The following is a 26611-nucleotide window of genomic DNA, read 5'->3' as shown; positions in this document are numbered from 1 at the left end:
TATGTGAACCCAAAGTCCAAATAAGAGTCATCATAATGACGTGTTTTTGCATTTCTTTTGTCTGTTTCCACCTCTCCTTCTGCTTTTCGCTTGAGATCCCTACCATATTTGGGCACTAGGAAACGATCCATCTAAAAAAGGACCCCAAATCTGTCAAAACATTGCAAACTGTTTTGAAAAATTAAAAATGCATCCCAAAAAAGAGTTAAAATGGCAAACACCACATGCAAACAGTTAAAATGAACCATGTGAAAGGGATGGGATAGGCGGGAAACACCCTATCCAAAAACGGGTCAGAAATACTGGGTGGGAAAAAAAGTCCAAGAGATTTTAAAAATAGCAAACATTCAAAAGTAACTGTCTGAAAAACGTGGGGAGGGAAGACCCATCCAAAAATGGGTCAGAAACACTGGTTGGATTAAAAAAAAAACATTGATACAAGTCTCAGAAGACTTCCTATTCAGATCATGCAGTCTTAGCTCGAATTTCTTATTGAAGTGTGGTCCCGGACTAGGTTTCAGGCAGAAACCACACCTGGATGCACATTGCACATGGTTGATATAAACCTTCAGCACATCTACTCATCCAATGACACAGGGAAAATTAATCCTTACCTGCGTTACTGGGGCAATTGCTTCAGTGGATTTTTCTTGCTGGGATACAGGTGGTTAGGTTGATAGACTGAAACTTGGAGCAATGCTGCTGCAATAAAAAACAATTAGTCTAGGATACATGGGTCTACCTGAGACTTCAAAATTAAGATTAGATGAGCAGGAGTTAAAACCAGTTCTTGGGTGATAGGCATCAGAGAAAGGCATCAGAGAAAGTAACAGCCCCAGAAATAGGTTTGAAATCCCTGATTCACACCCCTCGGCCTCATGGCACTGACACCCCTGTCCCCAGGAGGCCCTTCCCACCCACTCTTGATTGGCACTGGCACTCACCTGGGAAATACGAAGATTGGATGAGGGGCTGAAAAAGACCCGTCAAAGTACAGGAAGGCAAAGGTCTTCTGGTGCACGTTCTGCAGTAGGGTGGAGGAGTCTGGGCGGGGGAGAAGAAAGGCGTTAGAGCAGAGGTGGGGAAGCCATCACTGTTAAAAGCTGGGTTTGTACATACTGAGCACACTATTGTTCCCAAAATGTGCATTTTACAATTTCATCGAGAAAAAAAAGTCATTTCCAACTCAAAAATGCTTTTTAAACTTGCATTCACTAGTTTGCCTTGAAATGCGTTTCTTTTTTTGTCAGACTACCACACAAATCCCTGTAATTTCTGTGCTCCATCCTTTGTGTTTTATCACATGTTATATTTATAAAGATGTTAAATGCTTGTCAAACTACTTTATCACAAATAAATGCTCCTGTTATGCTGACAGCAGTTATTAGGAAATGAAACACTGGGATCACGGGTGACAACTTTTGATTTTCAATACAGGGGCAGAAATACCCCCACATCCACCCTGAATATAAGCAAGTGACCAGCCCAACACATCCCCTGGTGAAACACATTTTATAGCACTTATTTTTTTTACAAGGAATTTAAAAAAGTCATACGATTAACAACCAGCAACATGTGCCGGGCTCTGTAAACTGTGCAGCAGACACCTTCTCTCATTCACAGTTGTCGAACTTACATTTGTTGACTCCAGGTACATGGGGTGACGAGGCAGAGGGGCAGCCAAAGCAGGGAGACTGGTTCTGTATGTTATCCAGCTCCCCCACAATAGATTGCTGGATCCTAGCAACCTGCCGTGGGGGAGCCGCGTTATGAATACAACACCGGCAATTTGAGTTTTGGTCCTTCTCGCCTCCTCTCCCCTGTACCCACCAATGTGGGGGCGCAGAGGGTGAGGGGTGCCGGGGGACCTGTGTTGTATAATACCCAGCTCCCCCACAGCAGATTGCTGGAGCCTAGCAATCTGCCGTGGGGGAGCCACGTTGTGAAAACAACCCCGGCAATTTGAGTTTTGGTCCCCGCTTGTCTCCTCTCCCCTGTGCCCCCCAATGTGGGGGCGCAGAGGGAGTGGGGTGCAGGGGGACCGTGATCACTTACCTCTGTGAAGCAGAGGAGGGCAGAAGCAGCAGAAAACTACATTGCAGCCTGGACATGCAATCCAAATGCAGGGAAGTACACGTCCAGGCTGCATTTATTTCCTGTTTCGTGGCCACGCGCCCATCACGTTGCAATGACTGAGCATGTGCATGGGGGCCAGTGGCTCCCCATTGCACATGCTCAGTTCAGTGCAGGAGAAAAAAAATAACATCTCTTTTTTGCCGTCCTCCATCACGCGCCCCCCCCAGGCATGTGGCCTCGCCCCCTAAGGGGGACACTTCCCACAGATTGAAGACCTCTGCTCTAGAATGTCCCTCTCTTTTGATTGATCCCTAGATTTTTCCACCCCCTGGGGGGAGTCGTGTTCTGGCTTGGTATGCTCCCATCAGGTCGCCGGGCGGTACTCCTGTCACTGAATCTGGTGTGTTCCTTTAGTGGAATAGCATATAGCACAGGGCCAGCTGGATTGGCATGTCCTCGATTGTGGCCTTCTGAATGGTCCTCTTTAAGGACGACATGAGTCGCTCTGCCATGTCATTAGCCTGGGGCCATAGTGGTGTTATCCTCTGATGTACGAACACCATGTGCTTCACAAATCTGCGAAAGTCCTGGCTGTTAAATGGCAGTCCATTGTCTGTCTTTACTGCCGTGGGAATGCCCCACTCGCTAAAGACCTCATCTATGACTTCTACCACCTGGGTGAATGCCATGGATGATGTCTGCTTGACAAATTAAAATTCTCGAGAATTTGTCCACTATTACTAGATTACTAGATGGTGGTCCCCTGAAGTCCATCGCGACTCCTTGCCACACCTTTTCAGGAATCCGTGTTGGCTGTATCAGCAGTGGCAGGTCGCTTCTGGCTGCACATTGGCATGGGAGCAGTTTCTTGGTTGCTTCCACACTTTGGTGTCCTTCGTGTGCGAGCTTCACCACCCCCTGTGCAAGGATGATGGCATGACAATACAGCATCCTCTCAGCAGTATTCCCTGTTCCGACACAGCGAGTTATGTGCTTACTTTAGCCAGACATTCCAGCTCCTATATGTTTGCTTCGTCATGCCGGTGCAGTAGCCTCTTATAGTCTCTCCACCTGTTGGAGGCTGATAGTTCTTTGGCCCAGCTGATGGATGGGTAAGCATGTGTTGCTGGTGCTAGGTTCTCAATGGTAAGGGCTGGCGGTGTGGCCTGTTCGGTGACATAGCATCGGTATTCAGGGTCTTCTTCCCTTGGTGGCTGTGCTTTCTTGGTCACGTGTCATGAAATATATAAAAAGAAAAGAAACCATGACGTACATCAAGATTTTCCCTAACAAAGCACTCAGAGGAACTTTTATGAGAGCCAGGTTAAACCTCCTTTAGACCAGGGAAATCCTGAACATTTGCTTACAATCGAACCCAAACGAATGTAGGCTCTGCCCGGGCAGCAGTCAAGTAGATACTACAAAACACCTGATGATGTCCTGTCCTGCTACCATAGAGGCCCGAAAACTCTACTTGCTGCCTCTCTTTTCGGACAGCGATCTTCGAGACATAGAATCCTGGTGGTCCCGACTCATCTCCGGGGAAATAACAGATGGACTATTGCTGCGACTAAGATCCTGGAGTATGCTTTGAGCAAATTGAAATTGACCAACATGGACCTTAACCAGGAATGAAAACACAAGCAAAACATAAGAAAACAGCAACTGGCTCTCGTTGCTTCTACTATTTTTTTCTGTCTGAGACTTTTCGCCTACATGCTTCTTTGTAAAAGCCTAAATTGGCTAAACACAAATAAAAAGAAAAAAAAAGTATGTATTTATACCCTCATGATCTCCCCCAGCAGCCCTCTTAAATTGGATAATTTGTTTGTAAATATCAGAGAAAATATCACTCGTGCTTTTGTTAGGGATAAAAATGGATGTCTCATTGCTCAACACTTCATCTGCATTATTGATCATTATTTGACAAAATGTCATAATAATAAGGAAGAAAAGACAAATCATTGTACAGAATGCGGTTACCAAAGGTATTCCAAATAAACCTATCAATCTTCTTGCTGGCAGTGTGTCTCTTATTACTTGGAAAATTCACATTCTTTTTTATCATTGTGTAATTTTTAGCACTTTTATAAACCACACTTTTTTATAATAGGAATTGTAAAATGATCGCAATAATGATCCTGAAAATAATAAAACTGTTTTTAGGATTTCCCAAAAATGTGACAATATGAATGTGTCATCTCACCAAAGCTGGGTAAGAGCAAAATATGTAAGTAAAAACAGCCTACAGAAATGTGTGCAACGTTATTGTTATAGGCAACATAAAGTGTCATGTGCAATCTTTGTGTTTTATCTGCAACACATTGGTCCTCATTAGGACCCAGGCAGTGACCATGGCGCTACTAGCGCCATGGTTGCCGCCGGAACCTTACCGATTCCGCCATGGTGAATGGAGCAATTACCGCCCCATTCCAAGGTTGGCGGGGGCGGTAATTCCCCATTCACCATGGCCTTTCCCCATTCCCATTTTTGCCCCCATGGGGCTCAATGGGAATGGGGAAGGCGGTAATAACGGTACCACAAATTGCGGTACTGTTATTACCTCCAAAGTCCCTTTGCGGGTCCTGTCCTTAACGCCTGGTAAAACCAGTCGTTAAGGGAGGACCCGCAAAGGGACCTCGGAATAGGGCGGTAAGGGATTACCAGCACCAGTGCCGTTACCGGTACCGGTAATCCCTTACCGCCCGGGTCGTATTGAGGCCCATTGTCTCTTTAGCCTAACTGGAATTGTTCAGTTGATACTTTGCAAGGTTCATTCATTTTCCACATTAGACTTGGGAATTTTTGAAAGTTCAAATGGTCTTTATTTAGATAAGTCATTGTTTTGGCTCTTGAGAGCCGATTTCGTCATCATTCGTGGAACTTCTTCTCTTGCTTCACTGTCAAGGGGTGCAGGAGGGGGTCAGAGTCTCTCCTTTGTAGAGTTTTACATCATTCAAGTGTAACCAAGTGCTTCTTCCTTTGATTTTCTCTGCAGTGGGAGTAACCCCCTCTACTAGGTATGGTCCTTCAAAACTGGACTTATTCGAAGTGCGGACAAAGCTCCTAACAAGCGTTTGGTCCATTGGGTGCAAACTAGGTTGCTTTAGTAAGTCAATAGAATCAACCGTTTGGCTATCTTCATCAATCTTCTTTGACTCTTACCTCTGATTTTTGATCTGTTTGGAAATAAAAGATATACTAGCAGCCATATTTGTTAAATAATCATGCATCTCATTCCCCATTTGTTTTTGTATACACTGTTGGCATCAGTTTCTATTTGAGTGGGAGGAGCATGGGATATTCTCATACGGCGTCCAGTCACCAACCCATGAGGAGTTAAATGGTGATCTGAGCCAGGCTGATTTCTCTGGGCAAACAGCAAGGGGTAGGCAATGTAGCCATCCCTTTTTCAGGATTATTTTAATATTGGCTATCCTCCCTTAAGTCTGTTTAATCTCTCACAAATACCATTCACCTGTGGGTGATAGGCAAATGAAAACTTGTGATTTATGCCTAGTAAAAGATTTACCGGCTCAAACATCTCTTTTACATGATGCAGCCCATTATCAGACCGCAGGACTTCGCACACACCCCATCTAGGAAACACCTCACATACGGGAAACTTGGCAGCACATGTGGCATTGGGGTGCGTAAATGGACCTGCCTCAATCCATCTGAAAAAGGGACATACTACCACTAACATGTATCTGTAACCATTGCATGTTTGCAACATATCCACATAATCTATATGTAGATGCTGAAAAGGACCATTGGGTCTAGGGATTGCTCCTTTCACTGTTCGTAAAGGGTGTCCTGCTGTGAACTGGCATACAATGCAATTCACAATAAACTGTGACACATGTTCTAACAAATGTATTAAACAACATATTAGACAACATATTAAAACCTTCCTACACCATCATACATCGCCCTGACATTTGCTTAACACTTTCTACTTCAAATTCAGAAATATTTTGGAAATATGCTGCCCTTTTCGCTTCAACATCTGCAGCTTTGTTACTATGAGAAATCATATCTGCCTTTTAGTATGAGCTGCCCATTTCACCATGGTGATAAACAATGGGAGCATTAGTACCTTAATGACTTTATACAATAGAGACACATGTTGCACTGGTGTGCCGTCTACGTGGAGGAAACCCTTCCTTTTCCAGCGTGACAATCCTGCGTGTACGTTTGACATCACATAGGCACAGTCAGAGTACACTCGCACTTCCTCATTCTCATGTCTCTGGAGTGTGCCAATAAGCGCCACTAATTCTGCAGCCTGTGCTGAGTAATGTGAAGGCAGTCTTGCACTTGTCACTTCTTCAAATCACCATTCTTTTTTAACTTCACTACTGCTGATCCCATATGTTTTTCTCCTGTCGTTTGGGCAAATTTTGAAGAACCGTCAATAAATAGAATTTCCCCCTTCTAGAGCATATTCTCTAACATGGGGAATATCATCAAAGAACTCAATATACGTTGTCAGCCATGTACATAATCCTCCTTCCTTATTGATTTATCTATGAATGTTGCTGGATTCACTATTCTACATCTAACAATTTTCACTGCTGGGTTTGAAATAATTACCTCATATCCTGATGCTCTTTGTTTAATAAATGTACTTTTGGGTTTCTCTTAAATGGCAAATCTTGAATGCTCGACGGATAACGTCATTGAGCACCCCATTGTAACACTTGCAGCTTTTTCAATCTCGAAAGCAGCAGCAGCTAATGATTGTTCACAAGGATAATGCCCATTCATTACTGGGTGTAAAGTCCCACTAAAGTAGGCTCATTGTTTATTTCCATGTCCTAATGTCGTCTTCTGCATGAGGACTGCTGTCATTACCTCTCAATTTAAATGTGAGAATAAGTAAAACATTAATTATAATGTGGAATCCCTAACACAGGGGCTGTACAAATCACCCTTTTTAATTCTTCAAAGCCTTTAGTCAGCTGATCTGTCCATGTTATTTCACTTTTACCTATCTGTAATTCCTTGAGTCCTTTTCAGAAGTGGTTGTATATATGTACTGTAATAAAAACCCAGGCCTGCAATAATTACATAGGCCTACTAATTGTTACATTACTCTCACTGTCTCAGGTTTTGGAATCTCCATGATTGCTTCTGCCCTCTCAGGTGTATGTATTTGTATTGTATTTTGTCCCTTCTCTCCCTTCTTGAGAGATCATCTGTCCTATGTAAAGGACCTCATCCTGGCAGTACTGGAATTTCGCTTTGTCCACTTTATATGCATTCTCTGCTAGTATGACCATTAGTTGAACTGAAACTTTTCTACACTTTTCTTCTGTCTCGCTACACAGTAGTATATTATCTACGTACTGAATTATTGTACTCTGAAGTTGTACGTTACCTAGGTCCATCTGAAGGACCCTGTTAAAGATTGGGGGGACTCACAGTACCCCTGAGGTAATCTTGTGTGTTAGCAGCACTGGTTTCTAAACAAAAACGAGGTCAAATCTTGTGAGTCCTCCTGAAGGAGGCATTTTTTAAAATCTATTACTGTAAAATATTTGGCTCTGGCTGGGATGTTGCATTATATCGTAACTTGATTTGGAACCAGAGGAAACTCTGCTTCACAAATATTGTTTAGGTGACGTAGAACCTGAATACTTTTCCTTGACCCCCTTGTTGATTTCTTCACTGGGTACACAGCCATGTTACATGGGGATTCTGATGACACCAATATTCCTGCTGTACTAAAGCAGAATTTATTTTTAAATATACCTTTGTCTGCTTCTCTGGACATGGGAAACTGCTTTGCTCGTGGCAAAATTGCTCTTGGCTCGAGCTTAAGTTTAACTGCTCCTTCTCCACTCAATAGACCCACGTCATATGGACTAGTAGTCCATAAGATACTTGGCACCTTTTCTAAATCTTCCTGAAAAAATGACGGTTTCTTTTTACCAATGTCATTCTCTCTGGTATCTCTCTATTCTCAACTTTAATACAATAAGTGAGACTTATGAAAAATATTAATTCGTCATCTGAATAATCATCTCTGAAAAATTCTTCATCTGGCAAGTCTGTTAGTCTGTATCCTTCACCAAGAGCTATTACTGCTCTCCATCCTCTTCCCTCAACATCTGTCCCATGAACAACCACCCTTTCCTCTCTTTCTACTGCTGCTTCTAGTTCTAAAGGAATAACCTGCCCTTCTTCATCATCCATAGGTATTTCAGGCCTAAACAAAAGTTTGTCAGGTATTCTCATCAATTTACCAACCAGTCTAGAAAGCCATGTTAACAAATATTTACTCAATACAAAAACTCTTCTGGGTCTAAAGGGACACCTCATAATGCGTTTTGGCCTGTAAATGCTAATATGAATTCTCTTACATTCATCTAATGTATCCCTGGAGTTGAACACACTATCTCTTTGTCAGTGAAAGATATCATCATGTTTAGTTTTGTCATCAAGTCACGTCCTAATATGTTGACTGGTGTCTGCCGAGAATACAATAGCGGCATAGACATGTCATGTTATCTTATAGAGATCGGTAATTCGTACGATAGTCAACTGTATTTCTGGCCATAGCTTCGCTTCCATTCCTACCTGTTTCTTTATCTGCCATTGCACTGGCTCGGGCAGTCACTGACATAGAATATGATAGACTAATGCTACTGTTTTATCCCACGGTTCCCTCATCTGAAGATGCCAATGATCTTGAATCTCCGGAATAAAAGCAACAGGATCTTTGTCCTGACCCATTTTGCTTGTTATAATTGCACCCATGTCTGGTGTGTCAGGATATTGTACTCTACGCGCCCTCCATAGGTCTGCTTTACAATTGTTAAATGGCTCTCCATCGTGTATTGTGCTGTCACACTCGCATATCCTGCTCGTCTCCAGATGATATGATATGATATGATAGTTTATTTATATAGTGCCTATACACAACGTGTTTCAAAGCACTTAATTTATCAGCTTAAAATGTCATCAGCTCTCACCTCTAGGATAGCTGCTAGCAGGCCTTTTATGTCAGCCACTGCTAACGTCATTGTTGCAGTCATTGTTTCTAACTCATAAACCCATGTTCCCCCACCTGCAGTCAAACTCAGTCATTTAAATTTCTAATTATCTTTATCCATTTGTGGCCATAGTATATATTGTGGTCGTCCTCCTCCTTCTGTAATGATGGGAATTGTGTAAATCCTGATCCACAATCCCACCCACCTACACCTCTTGTCTTCCATGTGGCGCTAGTTTCATCCTTTTGTCGTATCCTGGCAATTACCTTAATCTATTTACATAAGGTGGGGATATATCCCCTGCGCTGCCCAATCATATTTGTGGTCATTCGGGATAGGGTCTCGGTTCTGGTGTTTTTTCTTTTGGGTCTTCAAAATCTGACCACTTTACCTCTTTTTCTATACTTGCATCTGTCGAAAAACTGCATAAGCCTTCTCTTTATGCTCTTTCATTTTCTTGCTTTTCTTCGTCTGACATCATTATACCTCAGCTTTTATGGCTGTCATCCCTTTCCTCGTCATCAAGGTGCAGTGTACTTAAGGACAGTGTTTGATGCTCGCCCATCATTATGTTATCCAATCTTTCTCCTGTTTCCTTTGGTGGAGATCTTTCAATGCTCCCTTTGGTTTTATAACCATCTTTCTCCCTCATTTGCCTATATAAGTCCCTTCTGCCACATGTTCATCAGCCCATGTCTGTATTCTCGCTATCCCTTTCAGCTGCCTTCGGGGCTGCTCTGACCCTCTCTCTTCTTCCCATCGTTCTCACGCTTCGATTGGTATTATACATCTATTAATGATGTGATATATTTTGTTATCCCTTTGTCTCCTACTCCTTCTTATTTCTTCTTCCATTCTTCTCATCTCCCTTTTCTCTACTTCCTCCCACCTTCTTTGCAACCTATGTTCTTTCAATGTCTGTATATTCTATTTCATCATGTTTCTTGTCTTCTATTCTCTCTTTCTCTTTCTTTTGTTCTTTATACCTTTTTCATTTTTCCTTTTGTTTCCTCGTTTTCCTTCTCCTCTTTGTTTGCCCTTTCTTGTTCCTTTTCCTTCTTTCCTGTTCCTCTCTTTCTTCTCATTCTCTAACAATGTTGATACCCTTTCCGTCTAATTTGAGTAGTATATGTTCTCCCATCCACTTGTTCTGCACTATTGTCACTTCCTTAGCTTTGTCCTTCTTTTTGTCTCTTAGCTTCTTCTTTTACCTCTATCTCTCTCTGTCCCTTCTCTTATCACGCTCTTTATATTCATTGTGTGGTAACACATATTTACGTTCTTTAATCTTGTTCTCTTCCATGTTGTCCTCTCTATTATAAGTGGGGGGGCGCATATGTCCGATTAACATACCCCACTACTGCTTTTAACTCCTTTAAAGGATAAAATCCCTGTTTCTCAGTGCCTGGAATCTTGTTTTCAGAAGAAAAAAGAGGAGCTGAGGACATTGTGTCTTTCCCTTTATGCTAATTAAGCATACACGCCTTTTCAGGCGGGTTTTCTTCCTTGCCTAATACATTTTCCATAGTTCTAAAATGGCGAATCATGTCTGTAACTTCTTCAATGTATAAGCGCAATGGAACTGTTGAGCTATTCTAGAACTTTGCACACTTCTTTAAAGACTTGACCAGTAAAATGAGTGCCTTGATCACTGTCTATATTAAGGAGCAGTCCAAGTCTGGTATAAATTCTGTCAACCGTTTTTTTTCCACTGTAATGGCATCTGCCTTTCCACCTGGGTAGGCCTCAACCCACCCACAGAATACATCTACCATCACTAAATAACAAGAGAAGATCATGCATGTGGTGCACTGCATGAAGTCTGTCTGTAGGACAGGAAGACACCCTCCATTACTGGACACGCAGACAGCCTCGTGAGTACCACTCTCCCAACATTCTGTGTTAAACGTGCAACACAGTTCTCATAATAACCTTCAGCCATAGAGGCTAAACCGGGGCCATCATCCAATCTCAATTCAATAGGGTAATGATAGCATTTTTACCTGAATGGGCTAAGCTATGAGGTTCACGGACCAGATAGAGAAGGAGTACCCTGGGTGCCACCAGGCGGCCTTCTGGGGAACACCACAGTGAGTCTACTCCCAATTTACAGTAACATTGGTTGGCAGTCACCTTTTTGGCTTCAGGGACTTGGTGAATGACTGGCAGGGATCATGTCCTTTACATTTAACAAAAGCTACAGCTGCGGGAAGTAACAATGCATTCAATAAAGCTGACACATATTTTCCATTCAATATTGGGGTGCCCGTGGATGTTAAATACCCATGTTGCTTCCAAAGGACAACAAAATTGTGCATAACCCTGTGAGCATACCTGCAGTCGGTATGGATCATCGCCGATCTATCCTGATCCAAGGCACAGGCATGGGTGAGAGCCATGAGTTCAGCGACCTCTGCAGATTTGGCAATGGGCAATTGATATGCATCTAGGCTGGCATGGGCGACACATACAGAATAACCGGAGACCATTTCCACAGTTTCTGGGACATGTATACAAGAGCCATCCATGAAGAGGATCAGATCTAAGTTCAACAGGAGCACATCTGATAAACCAGCACAGGGGCACATAAACGTCTGTACGACTGTGTGACAGTCATGAGGTTCCCGTCCTGTGGGGTTGGCAGCAAAGACGTAGGATAGGATTCAAGATAGAACATCAATTAATTCAAGGTTACATTAGCGGCATAAATGAGCAGCTTTTCATATCGGGTGGGATGGGAGTTAGACACAGGCTGTGTTTTCCCTTTCAGCAATAATGACAATACGAAATGGGGAACTTTAATCGTGACAGTATGGCCTTGTACTAGTGAGTCAGTCTTTACTATCTACAAAGCAGCAGCGACGGCTCACAGACAAGCTGGGAGCCCCACAGCTACTGGATCTAAGGCTACACTGTGGTAGGATACGGGCCAATGCTTGTCACTGTGTAACTGGGTCAACACACCCTGAACTCATCGCAGTACAGCACAAAGTGCTTAATATAATCCGGCAAACCTAAAGTCAGAGCCATTATGAGTGCCTGCATAATGATGACAAAGGCATCTTCTGCTTTGTGAGGCCATGGTAGGGGCTCAGGGATTGAAACGTGTATGAGGATTTGAAGGGGCTCAACTACGATTGCATATCCTGGGACCCACTGTCTGCAGTAACTAATTCATCTGTTTGCTAGTCTGGTTCTAGGGGACGTTTTAGATTGCTGCCATCTGATCTTGGGATATATGTCTTTCCCCAGCTCAAATCTCATGGCCTAGGTATTGCACACGGGGCAGGCACAACTGTAACTTGTCGTTAAATGCCTTGTGACTCTTTTCAGCAAGCACTGTCAACAGAACGAGAGAGTCCTCCTCTCATGCTTCCAGGGAGGTGGAGGCCAGGAGCAGATCATCTACATCAGAAGTCTCCAACCTTTAAATTGGCTTGAGCTACTTTCAGTGGACGGCCAACAGTGGAGAGCTACTTGCGGGCCATATTGGAGATGGGGGATGTTCATAAACAATGGAACGTGTTCTCATTTTTTTAGCTGTTACTTTTCCCTTCATAAATAGAGGGAATAAAATATGCCTTCACAATTATGTTAATACATTCAAAAACCTCTTTATCACATTCATTTTTATTTAAGCTCTCTCATGAAAAGACTTTCACAATGTAGGTAACCGATTGGGACATTCATTGTAAAGGTTGACACTGCATGCCATCCATCAGTGCTCTGTAGTCTGGTGTATAACTTGATACAGCAACTTGGATGGAGTCGCTGAAATGCTCATCGGTCAGGTGGGTTTGAAATTTCAATTTTTCAGGAAGTTCACATCTGAAAATGCAGATTCACAGAGATAGGTGGAACCAAACAGAGAAGTCACTTTTAATGCTGCTGTGCAAACGTTACTGTACACCTTGTAATCAACAAGGCTCCAGAAAATGGTGTGAGATTGTCTCCTTTTCAACTGAATGTCCCCTTGCAGGCTGTCAATCTCCATTTCCATAGCAAAACTGTTCAGGTTAAACAGCTCACTCGTTTCTTCAGTAAGTTCACAGACATTGATTTCCATGAAGGGGTTTGCAATTAACATCACACACAGTTCAATCCTTTAGAAATCCCTGAACCAGTGTCAACTTCAGCACTCTGTTTGTCTGGTACGCTCCCTTTTCCCTCCTCCTCCTCCTCACCTGGTAAATCGGCGTCCGTGGCGACTGTTGATAGTGATCTTCTTGCCCGGTAGTCTTTCTTGTTTCTAGCCTGATGACAGAGTCTCCCTCAAAGATAAGCCACAATGAAGGTTTGTCCGAGAGCCCACCTTGTGACTCCTTCCTGAGAGGGACAAGAATTGGGCAAAAAGCCAGGAGTGGCGTAAAAAACCCCAACGGAATTTGCAAAGAGGATCCTTGATGGAAGATGGGCTCTGCCGGTAATTCCAATGTAGCAACAATGCAGGAAGCGGGAGACGGGAAACTCGGACCAGAACAAGCAGGAAGAAAGTAAACAGGGAGGATCCTGAGGAGCAGACCCTAGCCAGCGGGACTTGACGTAAGAGGAACGAGAGAAAGCAAGGTAAAGTACGAATGAACAGACAAGGGGAGAAAAGGGTAGAGACGCAGCAACGCTGAAGGCAGCTAAGCCGTTTAGCAGCACAAAAGCACAGAAAAATAGAAAAGACGTTCCTATGAGGAAGACAGAAACAGAGAAAAACAAACAGCACAGAGAGTTGAAGCAACAAGCGGCAGCACGGAAGAGAACAGCTGACCGTAAGAGGTTGCAACACACTGTGGGAAAGACAGGGCGTGGCTAATAAGCTCCGGGTGAATAACGGAAGAGAAAAACAACTAGACCGCTGCTGAACACAATGACGTACTGCATTAACAACAGCCTCCTAGATGGATGCGAGACCAAATGCGCCAGGATATGCGGGACATGTCAACAGGTCACTGAACTGACACTGCTGTATTTGTCAATGTTCAGGAGTTCAGAACTAGCTCTATTCTCTGTCAGCATTTGGATTACAGAAGGGAAATGATACATTTTCCTTTTCACCACTTGTTCACTGAAAAGGTTAAGTGTTATGCTCTGTCTTCCCCTTTAAGCAATAGTGACAATACGGCATGGGGAACTGCAATCGTGACAGTATGGTCTTGTACCAGTGAGTCAGTCTTTTCTATCAACAAAGCAGCAGCAGCGATGGCTCACAGACAAGCTGGGAGCCCCGCGGCTACTGGATGTAAGGCTACACTGTGGTATGATATGAGCCAATGCTTGTCACTCTGTAACTGGGTCAACACACCCTGAACTCATCGCAGTACAGCACAAAGGGCTTACTATAATCCGGCAAACCTAAAGTCGGAGCCATTATGAGAGCCTGCATAATGGTGACAAAGGCATCTTCTGCTTTGTGAGGCCATGCTAGGGGCTCAGGGATTAAATCGTGTGTGAAAATTTGAAGGGGCTCAACTACGATTACATATCCTGGGGCCCACTGTCTGCAGTAACTAATTAATCTGCTTTCTAGTCTGGTTCTTGGGGACTTTCTAGATTGCTGTAATCTGATCTTGGGATAGATGTCTTTCCCCAGCTGAAATCTCATGGCCCAGGTATTGCACACGGGGCAGGCACAAATATAACTTCTCTTTGAATGCCTTGTGACTCTTTTCAGAAAGCACTGTCAACAGAATGAGCGAGTCCTCCTCTCATGCTTCCAGGGAGGGGGAGGCTAGGAGCAGATCGTCTTCATGAGGAGTCTCCAAACTTTACATTGGCTTGAGCTACTTTCAGTGGACAGCCAACAGTGGAGAGCTACTTGCGGGCTATATTGTGAGTGTGGGATGTTCATAAACTTTGGAACTTGTTCTCATTTGTTTTAGCTGTTAATTTTCTCTTTATAAATAGAGGGAATAACACATGCCTTCAAGATTATGTTAATACATTCAAAAACCTCTTTATTGCATTCTTTTTTATTAGAAGCTGTCTCATATAAAGATTTTCACAATATAGGTAAACGATTGGGGCATTCATTGTGAAGGTTGACGCTGCATGCCATCCACCAGTGCTCTGTAGTCTGGTGTATAACTTGATACAGCAATTCGGATGGAGTCAATCAAATGCTCATCGGTCAGGCGGGTTTGAAATTTCGATTTCAGGAAGCTCATATCTGAAAATGCAGATTCACAGAGATAGGTGGAACCAAACAGAGAAGTCACTTTTAATGCTGCTGTGTAAAAGTTACTGTATTCCTTGTAATCAACAAGGCTCTAGAAATTGGTTTCAGATTGTCTACTTTTCAACTGAATGTCCCCTTGCAGGCTGACAATCGCCATTTCCATAGCAAAACTGGTTAAACAGCTCACTCATTTGTTCTGTAAGTTCACAAACATTTACTTCCATGAAGGGGTTTGCAATGAACATCACACACGGTTCAATCCTTTCAAAATCCCTGAACTGGTCACTGAACTCTTCCTTAAGCCTGCTCAGGAGACTGCTGTATTTGTCAATGTTCAGGAGTTCAGGACTAGCTGTATTCTCTGTCAGCATTTGGATTACAGAAGGGAAATTATGCATTTTCCTTTTCACCACTTGTTCACTGAAAAGGTTAAGTTTGGGCTTAAATGTCTTTACTGCTCTTATCATGTCAGCAATGGTTTTACCTTTACCTTGCATTTCACAGTTTAGGGTATTTAATTTTTCAGTAACATCTGCCAGAAATGCTAAATCAAGTAGCCGAGAAATGCTACATAATTGGCCGATGTCTTCATTTCTTGACCCCATGAAGTCTTTGACTTCTGGCAAAAGTGAAAGAAAACGACGTAGCATTTTCCCCCTGCTAAGCCATCTGATTTCCATCTGTAGCAATAGATCACCAGGGGCGGCAGATAGTTCTTCCAGGAATATTTTGAACATTCTGTGCTGTTGGGCGTTTGCACGAATCGAATTGCTAATTCACACAACAGGGGCCATTACATGATTGCATGATCAAACCCCATCACTTTGGCACAAATTGCCTGCTGGTGGATGATACAGTGGTAGTGCAATAATGGAGGGAAATCAGGGTCTGCTTTACAACATGCAACAAAACCAGAATGACGCCCAGTCATTGCTGGTGCACCATCAGTTGTTATTGTCACCAACTTGTTCAATGGAATTTTTGTTTTGACAAAATAATTCTTGACCTCATTGCAGATATCAACACCTCTGGTTGTGGATTTCAGAGGCAACAAGGTCAAGAATTCATCTTTGATGGTGAAGTCTTCAAACACCATTCGAGCAAACAGTGCTAGCTGGGCAGTATCACTTGCATCAAGTGATTCACCCCACTGAATGGAAAAGAAATTGCATATGCTAAAATCTTTTTCTAACTGCCCCATCACATTGGCTGATAGTGCAGACACCCTCCTTGCCATTGTATTTGCACCTGACTGCACATCTGAAATGACAGTTTTGCTACCAACGTGCTCACCTGCAGCACCCCTGTTTAACACCTGCCATACTGCCTATGCTTTACCTGCTACGCTCCCTCATTGCGCCTGCCTCAGACTAATGTGCGCGATTCTTGAGTTAGTCTGCCTACCTCCTGCATTATCCAAACCTGCTGCGCACATATTCTGATCTGCTCTTCATGTATGCTAGATCGCTCTTCTGCCTGATAATGCTTGAGGTGCAATGCCTGCTTGACGTGCTACACTTTTGAATGGTGCCTTGTGTACTCTGCACTGCTCCTTACTTGATGTAAGTGTAGTGTACTTGCATAATCTAACCTGCTGTGCCTCACTACTGATTGGTGCCCCATGTATGTTGCATTGCTCTTTGCCTGATATGCCCACATTTGCTGCAAGCCTGGTATCTGCTTTGCCTTTTGTACCTCTGCTATGAATGTGCCCACTCATTCACCCAGTACTGCCTAGACTGCCGCATTGCTACAACTGTACCCTGTGACCTTTTTGAGACCCTTTTGGTTGCCTACCATTGCACCCTGTGACCTATCCGAGACCCTTTTGGTCGCCTACCATTGCACCCTGTGACCTATCCGAGAACCTTTTGGTCGCCTACCATTGCACCCTGTGACCTATCCGAGACCCCTTGGTAGCTTGCCACTGCATCCTGTTACCTATTTAAGACCCTTGGGTCGCCTGCCTTGCACGTTGCTAACTTCTCTAAGTCATGCATTTTAGTTCATATTTTGATTCTTGAATATCATGATCCATATCACTAGATGAACCCCTGGCTATAACTAGCCACCCGCAATCTATATTGCGACACCCTAGCCAGACATCCTAGCGAAGTAAGGGAAGTAACTTGAACCATTTAACTACTCTAACTACCATGTGTAGAAACCTGACCTCCCTGACCCTCCTAACTACAATCATGGCCTTTTCTACCTACAGAACTAGCCCCCCCACAGACAGAAACTTGAGACTTAGGGCAAGACTACCTTGCATTTATGAACCCAAAAGAAATACCGCAAACAATACTGTCAGATCCCCAACTATACAGACGCACTTGGATAAGCAAATTCAAGCCACGAAACCCACAACTCCGACCCCGAATCCCACTCACTTTCATAAAAAGAAACACCCAAGTCGAAACAAGCACACAGATAAATCTGAAAGCTATCCTATTCCTAAGAATACTTTATCACTTACTGGATCCCTTATCAACGCCAGATCCATGGTAGCCCATACAACTGAAATTGCTGACATACTAAACAACAGCAGCATCGACCTCCTTGCCGTAACAGAAACTTGGCTCCACGAGGCAGCAGGACCCTCCCTGATGCTAGCTGCACCTGACAATTACCAGACCCACAGAGTAGATAGACCCAACGCTAAAGGCGGTGGACAAGCTATCATCGCTAAAACTAATTTGCCTATCAGACTCACCACCTCACCTCCCTGCGCTTCCTGCGAAGTACTCTCAGCAAAATTGCAACTCTCTAATAACCGCACGCTAACTATTCACTTGATCTATAGGCTCCCAGGTCCCTTGGGAACCTTCGAAGATGACCTTATCACCCTCATAGCTAACAATACCCAAAATCACTCGCAAATGCTGTTGCTGGGCGACTTTAACATTGGCTTCAATGAGCCAGATAATAAAAATGCCCTCTCTATAACAGCTATCCTAAACAACCACGCCCTTACCCAAAAAGTCCTCAGCCCCACACATGTTAAAGGTAGAACCCTTGACTGGGTATCTGAACTTAACTGCAACATAGTCATTACTGACATCCTTCAACCATGGACCGACCCTATCTAATAAATTTCACTGCCACACTTGACCTCCTCAGCCCTAAAATTATCAAAATGATACCACCACTCCCCACCAGAAGTAAAAAAGACATTACTACAGAAAAACTCATCCCCCTCCTCCTGCCTACCATCAATGGCCTGGAGAACAATACTAACCCAGACACCCTAGTAGACACCTTTAATAAAGCTATGCCTCATGCACTAGATACTATTGCACCACCCAAACTATGCAAAGCTAAACAAGAAGCCCACCTTAATGCTTGGTGCACACCCCAACTTAAGGACCTTAGAAAGCAGAAACGAAAACTCCAAACTATCTGCCGCAATTTCGCCTACTGACGACAACAAAGTTAACTTAACCCAATTCACCAAATATTACAAGACAGAAATTATCAATACAAAAAAAATGATTCAATGACAGAATTACTAATGCCAAATCTAATACCAAGGAACTTTTTGCCATCCTCCGGGAAATGGAATCCCCCATCCAACCAATTGACACGGTCCCCAAGGACAAGATATGGTGCACTAACATACAGAACGCCCTATCAAATAAAATGTCCACCCTCCAGCTTAAAATAACTAATAAAAAGGACGCCCTCTCTCATACTGATCAACAAGCACCTCTAGTGACTGAACCTAATACTATCCCCCCTTTTAGCTTCAAACCTATCTCCATCATCGACACTGAAAAGGTTATCCTCTCACTGAAGCCCTCCAACTGTAAGGGCGACAGTTGCCCAGCTCAAATAATAAAGGCCGCAGCCAGAGATTTAGCCCTGTTTATCTCGAAGCTCATTAACTCCTCTTTCAAATCTAACACAGTGCCAGCTAACCTAAAAGAATCCTGGGTCCTCCCCCTTCTTAAGAAACAAACCCTTGATCCATCCATCCCACCTAATTATAGGCCTATCACCACTGTACCTTTCCTACTAAAAATCATTGATAGAGTAGCCTATCTCCAAATTCAAGATTACTTAGAAGCTAACCATCTACTAGGCTCGCGCCAATCGGGCTTCCGCCTTCTCCATGGCACTGAAACAGCCTTGATAGATCTTAAAACTAAAATTGAGGAATTCAAGGATAGTGGGAAAACAGCGCTGTTACTCCTACTGGACTTGTCAGCAGCTTTTGATTTGGTGGATCATGCAGTTTTATGCAACCACCTCAAGCTCGCTGCCAATTTCACAGGGGAAGCTATAGCATGGGTCCAATCCTTTCTAGCCAACTGGACCATGAGAGTCTTTTCCACCTCTACCTGTGCCGATCCCATCCAAATTACATGTGGAGTCCCACAGGGCTCCTGTGTCTCACCCACTATGTACAACTTTTTCACCAAGCCATTGTTCAACAAGTTGGACAGACTGGGTGTCACCTACACAAATTATGCAGATGACACCCAGATCCTCATACCCCTTTCGGGCAACTATGAAGTGGACCTGACTTTGGTGAATAAAATATACATCCTCATTCAGGCATGGATGGCCACCCATGGCCTCTGCCTGAACGACGATAAAACTGAAATCCTGCTCCTCGGATCAGACCATAACCTAACTAAACTCACCCCGGACTATGCCTCATTTAACATCAACAATAATACTATTAAGGTTATTCGAGAGGTTAAAACTCTAGGTTTTTACCTCGACTCAGCTCTCACCCTTAAAAAGCAAGTGAACTCCCTCGCCTCTACAACCACTTACACGTGTAAACTCATCCGTGCTGCCAGACCATTCCTATCCAGTGCCAGCTGCCTCACCTTGGCCAATGCAATTGTCATGTCCAGACTGGACTATTGCAACGCCCTATACTCAGGTGCAAATAAGTCGGTCATTGACAAACTCCAGAGATTACAAAATAATGCCCTAAGAGCAGCTTTGAATATCCCACGTAGAGAGCATATCTCCAAACACCGGACTGAGGCCCACTGGCTAAAGATAAAGGACAGAATCTTCCTTAAAACTATTTATCTCACATCCAAATGCCTCAACAATCAAGCACCCCTATACCTAGCTGAATGAATCAACTGGAGACCCTCAAACCGACTGACGAGATCTGCCAACACCTTCTTACTTGAAGTCCCGAGATTCAAACTTACCACAGCGGGTGGATCTAGCTTCCCTGTTAGAGCTGCACAATCATGGAACATACTCCCACCTGACTCAAACGCCCATTACCCTACACTAGATTTAGATGTAACGCTCTCAAATGGCCGCACAACAATGATATGTAACGATATTCACCCTTATCTAGCTGATCATGCTATACATATGTTACGACGGTATTCTTCTACGCTTACCCATCTTGATCCTATATGTACTGTATCACTTGTATCATTTGTTGTAAGTTACCTCTGTTTTGTAATAGCCTATGTCAGGCACTGTAACTAAGTTTTGAGTCTACTTGTATTGTTGCGCCCAGCTGCCCAAGGGCTTGGAGCGCATTATCAAATAAATAAACAAACAAACAAACAGACATAATTTCAGGGCAGTTTTTAAAACTGACTCAGCCACGAGTGCCCTCGCACCTTTCACAACTGCACCATCTGTAAAAGTACATTTGTGTTTTGCCAACGTGCCATAGTGTGTTTAAACGGCACTCATCGACAAGTTGGCACCCTAAGTTTCCTATTACTGACAACACCCTAGGTTGATTGTGCAACACTCCTATATATTGTGGTAACTTTGATTGTGGTGGTAGCACTCCTGCACATATTAGCAATTGATTTGTATTTCATTAACTATCACAGGAACAATATGGCCACTATTTCCTGCAGTGTGGTTTTTAACATGAAAATAAGCATATCACCTGGCACTATATATTAAACGTGCAGAAGTATATTGCATAAGGTGTCTATATCTAGCACATAACCTTCTGATGCGCACATACATGGCACTAGCATGTTTCTGTTTGCTATTTGCCACCTGGCACCCAAATTATTGGAATAGCTTCCCGTGATGCAGTCCATCTCACCTATTTTTTGCACGCATTCCCTCCCCACCTATGGGAAAGATTCCTAGCTGCCGCTGAAATTTCAATTAACGTGGGAGCTATAGCTCTTGTGGCAGATAATGGCAGATAATGAGATAGGGCAGATAATAAGCCCAGGGCGAAACAGAGGAATTTTTGCTATCATGCTGAATGTCTCCGCTTCACCCTGGGATCATGTTCAGGTAAAGGAAGAACATTAAGAATGGCGGGGCTATGTGAGCAGGCCCTGCTCATTTCCTAAGTGTGGCAAGCTAAAACAGTGTCCGTATGACAATCTTTCACACGGGCACCTTTTTAGCCTGCCACACTTGGGAAAGGAGCAGGCATGCTCGGACTGGCCTATAGGGCAATAGGTCCATGGCTGAACCAAAAACAAAACATGCTGGTGTGGCCCAGTTTTTTTGGGTCAAAGTGGGCCACTTTTTTGGCCAATTTGGGCCAGATTGATGAGTTAATTAACTCTGTGGCTCGTAGTTTTGCCAGTATTGCTGAATAAATATTCTTTATAATGCATAATTTGCATTACACTTTATCAAAACACTCCCCTTTGGTTAATATTCAGTGTCACAAAAGGAATGATTTGCCATTTGCTACTGTGGGCCCCTTTTTCATTGATGCTCCGAGACAATAGTATGGCGCAGTCCGACCCTGGGAGTTGGGCTTGCTCCCAGAGCCCTGCCGTTTCCAAATTTAGCTTCTGTAACTGAAAATTAGCCCAGGACAAAGTGGAGACATTAAGCGTAATAGCTAAATGCCTTTGTTTCGCCCAGGGCTAATTTTCAGTTACAGGAGCAACATTTGGAAACGACAGGGCTCTGGGTGCAAGCCCTGCTCATTTCCTAAGTGTGACAAGCTGAAACTGTGTCCGCATGACAGTCTTTCACACAGACACCGTTTTAGATTGCCACACTTGGAAACAGCAGGGATCCGGCGAGAAAGTCCCGAGAATGCTTGCTTGCCAGAGCCCTGTCATCTAAAAGTAAGCTTACACGATTTCAAATGAGCCCAGGGTGCGCGGAGACATTAAGCATGATAGCTAAATGCCTCTGTTTAACCCAGGGCTCCTTTCTGCCGAGCTGCCTGCCCCTCCTCCGACAGCACAAACAGCTGTGCGCACATGAAAGGAGGAGGAGCAGCAGTGGCTCAGCAGTTAGCACACCGACCCCCCCCGACCCAACCTCACTTACCTTACCTGTATGCAGCTTGTCAGCCTCCGTCCTCCGATTTAAGCCCCAATCTCCAAGATACAAAACCTGTGCGCTGCTCCCTGGTGCTTTTAACAGAAAAAAGCCTGGGCAAACTCACCTTAGCACAAAGGGAAACCACTGTGGCCAATGGGAGCACAGTTTACAGCAAGGAACTTGCGCTGGCCAATCACAGGGCGCATTCTATATGCTATAGACATTTGCAGGCCTGTGATTAGTCAGAGCACTTCCTTGCATCATTGCTTTTCCCTTTTTTTATTTTTCTGAAAGTCGAACGAGAGCAACTTCAAAGGCTCAGGCGAGCTACAGGCCGCTCGTAATTGACTGTTTGGCGACCCCTGGTCTACATAATGCATCAGCGTCGACCCTCCTGGGAACTGAACTGAGTCAAGCTCTCTCTTTAAGATTTGTTAGAATAGGGTAGGGCTCTCTATGTATCCCATTGGAAGATGAGTGAATGTATACTGTGTGGATTTATGGGTAAATGACAACAGATACTGGCTGTCAGGATGTATTGGATGGAGAAAAATACAGAACACAGATCTACAACATTGAAATACTTGGCTGTGTAGGGAATGCATGACAGGATGGTAGCTGGGTTAGGTACAATGGAAATGCTGGAAGCATGGCTGCATTAACTGCATGTAGGTCCTGAATAGAACGATAAACATCTTTACCAGGTTTCTTTGTGGCAAAACCAGAGTATTGCAGGGACTACGAGTTGGTACAGTAATACCTTGTTGGAGAAGGGATTCTATTACAGGGTGAATACCTTCTTTAGCCTTTCGGGAAATAAGATACTGAGGTACAATTTTGACTGGCTCAGCATTGATTGTATAACCAGCGTCATTTGCGTGGGTTGACCATAATTTAACTGGTAATTGGTCCAGCAGTCCCAGTTGTGAGCAAGGAATGTCAGCCTGGTCTTCAGGGTTCAAATGGGTACTTTCCTTGTAATACTGCAAATACTGCATGCTCTCTGTGAGCTGGGATATCAAGGTACACACCATTGGGGTGGGGGGTACAGTAAATGTAGAAACTTAGCTTACACAACAAATCTAATCCAAACAAATTCACAGGAGAACAGGGACTCAGAAAGAATACATGTTGATCAGAAATTGGCCTATCGTTGCCATAAGCAGGGTAAACACCGTATGGGATATTCGTGTACCGTCCATACCTACAGCATTAACAATTTCATCAGAATGCATCATTTGTGGTAACTCAGACACTTTTAGTGTGGCGCGTGATCCTCCTTCATCAACCAAACATGAAATCTTTTGATCAGCAATATCACAATCAACGTATGAGGCAGTAGAATCAATCGGTATGAGTGGTACAACACGTTTGGACACCCCTTGGCAATCCTAACCATTGGTCTGCAATGGTGTCGGTGGAGGCTGGGACCTAGTCATTCCACCTGGCGCGGTTGGTGGTTAGCCCCAACCATCCTACTGAGGCTGATGTGGACACTTGGCTTTCCAGTGTCCAAACTCTTTACAGTAATTACACTGATCACTGTACATGTTCATGTAATATCTCTCAGCAGTTTGCCTTAGTTCATGTGATTGGGGTGCTCCTCTCCCTCTTCCCCATCGTTGCCCTCCTAGCATGGGGCAGAACCCTCCCCTTCCCTGGGAAGGTTGTAAACTATGGATCTGCAATGCCATAAGTTTGGCTTCAGTAGTTTCTTGCTGTCTTTTGACCTTTTCATGGAAGTGCTGTGCAGCCAATAAAACCTCTACCAAAACCTTTCCTTCTCACCCTATTAGCGCTGCCATAATTCCCTTCAATACCTTAGGTTTCAAACTCATAACAAACTGATCTACCATGGCTTGGGGCGCTATATTGGCTGTGTTAATGGTCCCAGAGTATTGTTAAAAAACTATTTGAAATGTTCAGGATATTCAGCAGAACTTTCACCCGTAACGTGTATTTGTAGAGCACACGTTCATCCCCCAAGGGGCATCTTGGTGCTATTAACAGATAACAGATGTGTATTATTACCCAATTAATGGTACTCATTTTATCGACCTCAGAAAGATGAAGGGTTGAATTAACCTTCTGGGATTGGAACCTGTGGCAATGAGGTCAAACACAGGCCTCCGTAGTGGATGCATTAGTCCACTGAGCCACAGACCCTTAGCTTGCTTGCACACATTTAATTTAGACCAATCTGTCTTTCGGGGGAAGATTTCAAGAATAGTTTACAGCAGTCCATCAGTAAATGTTTTCAGATCCCTAGGGGTGGCAGGTTCTTCAGCTGGCCAGATGGTGTGTCCTTCAAAGGAGGGTAAACGTGTCCGTGGGCAGCACGGCTCGCAATAATTGACTTAAATCAACACACTTGGGGTGATAACAGTCTATTATAACCTGACTCTCTTAACAGGACCTTCCAGTATCTTTGAGACTCTCTGAACGAGATTCAACATATCAGTAGTGCTCCAGAGGCCATGTGCAGTGAATAAGGAATAGCCTCCTCCAGGGAGCTGTCTGAGCAGGAATTCACCAGTACCGGTGGTGGCAGTCAAATTCGGGAACTCTTCAAATGTGGCTGAGGAAGGTAAAAGGTGTGAACAGGCCGACCGTAGGACTGATGATAGGTTGGCGGTTGGTTGATGGTCGGGTGCAACATTATAAAATGGCAGGGTTGTAAGTGTTGAGAAACGAATTTCCTTTGGTGGGGAATCTCCTTGGATTACGGGATATATATGTTTGTACGCGGCTTTGTGGACCAGTACCAACTGGTTAGATTATTTGGTTTTCAGTGATTTGACTTGGTCCTGGAGCTTTTCTTGGGTGCCTTTCAATGCCGGGTCTTGTACTCAGTCTGTTTCGTAGTAGCTTTGGTATACTAGACTAGATAGAGGTCCCATATCTGTTGGTATACACATGCACCTTTCTTTTCTAATGCCTAATGCCTTATGTAGGTTAATTATCTTTGTCAAGCAAAATGTGCTTTCCTGGTGGAAGTGTCTAGTTGACTCACTCAGTGTATATTCATGTCATTTATCCAGGTACTTCCATGATTTAGGAGAGTAGCGAGTAAACATGAAGTGTGCTGGACTTCTTTTAGGAGGAAGTGGCACTTGTCTAGACTGAGCTGAACTCATTCTCACAGTGGTAAAACAAGGTATGGCCTATTACGGATTTCGGTCCATTTCTAATGGTGTCTGCATCGGGACACTATCGTGTCCCATGGCTGGCGGAGTTGGTACGGCTCATAGCTGACCACTGTGCCACATCTATCGGTGGCTCAGTTATCACCACCCGACATCCGTTATTCCCCTGTACAGAAATTTCAGTGACACTGCAGGTGTTTGTCAGGTTCAGATGAACGATGGTTCACAGCCTATATCCCCTGTTACGCTACCCACAATGCATAGCAGCATTTCAGCTTGTTTCAGAGATTTGGGTAGGTAAGAGTCAAAGGCAAGACACATACTCAGTAGAAACAAGGCCTGATACAGCTTCCATTCTTGGATAGAGGCGAGTGTGAAATATACAGAAGGGGTGCAACTGAGTTGCACAGTTAGGGTTTCAAGTGTCAAAGTACGGGTTTAGACAGGACAACTATTGGGCTCTCATCCATAATATGTTCTTCACATTAATACAGAAAACATTCATCCTAGTTCCTGATACATATTACAGTACTCTGACCGGTGCTCAGTAGGTAGCATCGATGCGCTGCTTTTTACTTTTTATTCTAAGCGGCAGTGGCGAACAGCTTTTACTTTTTCCTATTCAGATAAACCGTTCTGTAGGCAGCGAACCTTCCCTCCTATATCCTTGAATATTCACAACAGTTTTGAGACTTCAGATTTCAGAATTCTTTATCCAGAAACAAACATTTACCCCAAGCCGTTTCAAAGCAATACTTATACAAAACATGACAATGCACCGATGCAATTACCTGCATTCACTAACCCAAGATTTTCAGCTCTTCTTCCACATCTGCTCTGGCCACCTACCCGAGACTCTGGGCGCTCCAGCTAGCTCTCCCGCCCAACAAAATCATCTCTCCTGGACCCACGGGGATCACTGGAAGGTGCACCCATCGACACTTGGTCTTGGCCACAGGACAGCGGGAATC

The 26611-nt window shown here is 43.9% G+C and overlaps 1 long non-coding RNA gene across 1 annotated transcript; it reads right to left on the bottom strand.

Annotated features, from left to right (window-relative positions):
* Positions 1-620: 620 nt before the first annotated feature.
* Positions 621-26611, bottom strand: LOC138521856 (uncharacterized). Its single transcript, XR_011283146.1, has 3 exons — positions 26490-26611; positions 945-1044; positions 621-702 (listed from the first exon to the last, which is right to left on the bottom strand). It is a non-coding gene; the product is annotated as an uncharacterized lncRNA (long non-coding RNA).

This window comes from Ambystoma mexicanum, chromosome 1q (assembly GCF_040938575.1).
Source record: "Ambystoma mexicanum isolate Mex_15411 chromosome 1q, UKY_AmexF1_1, whole genome shotgun sequence".
Taxonomy (NCBI): Eukaryota; Metazoa; Chordata; class Amphibia; order Caudata; family Ambystomatidae; genus Ambystoma; species Ambystoma mexicanum.
This window is presented reverse-complemented; position numbering and strand designations above follow the sequence as displayed.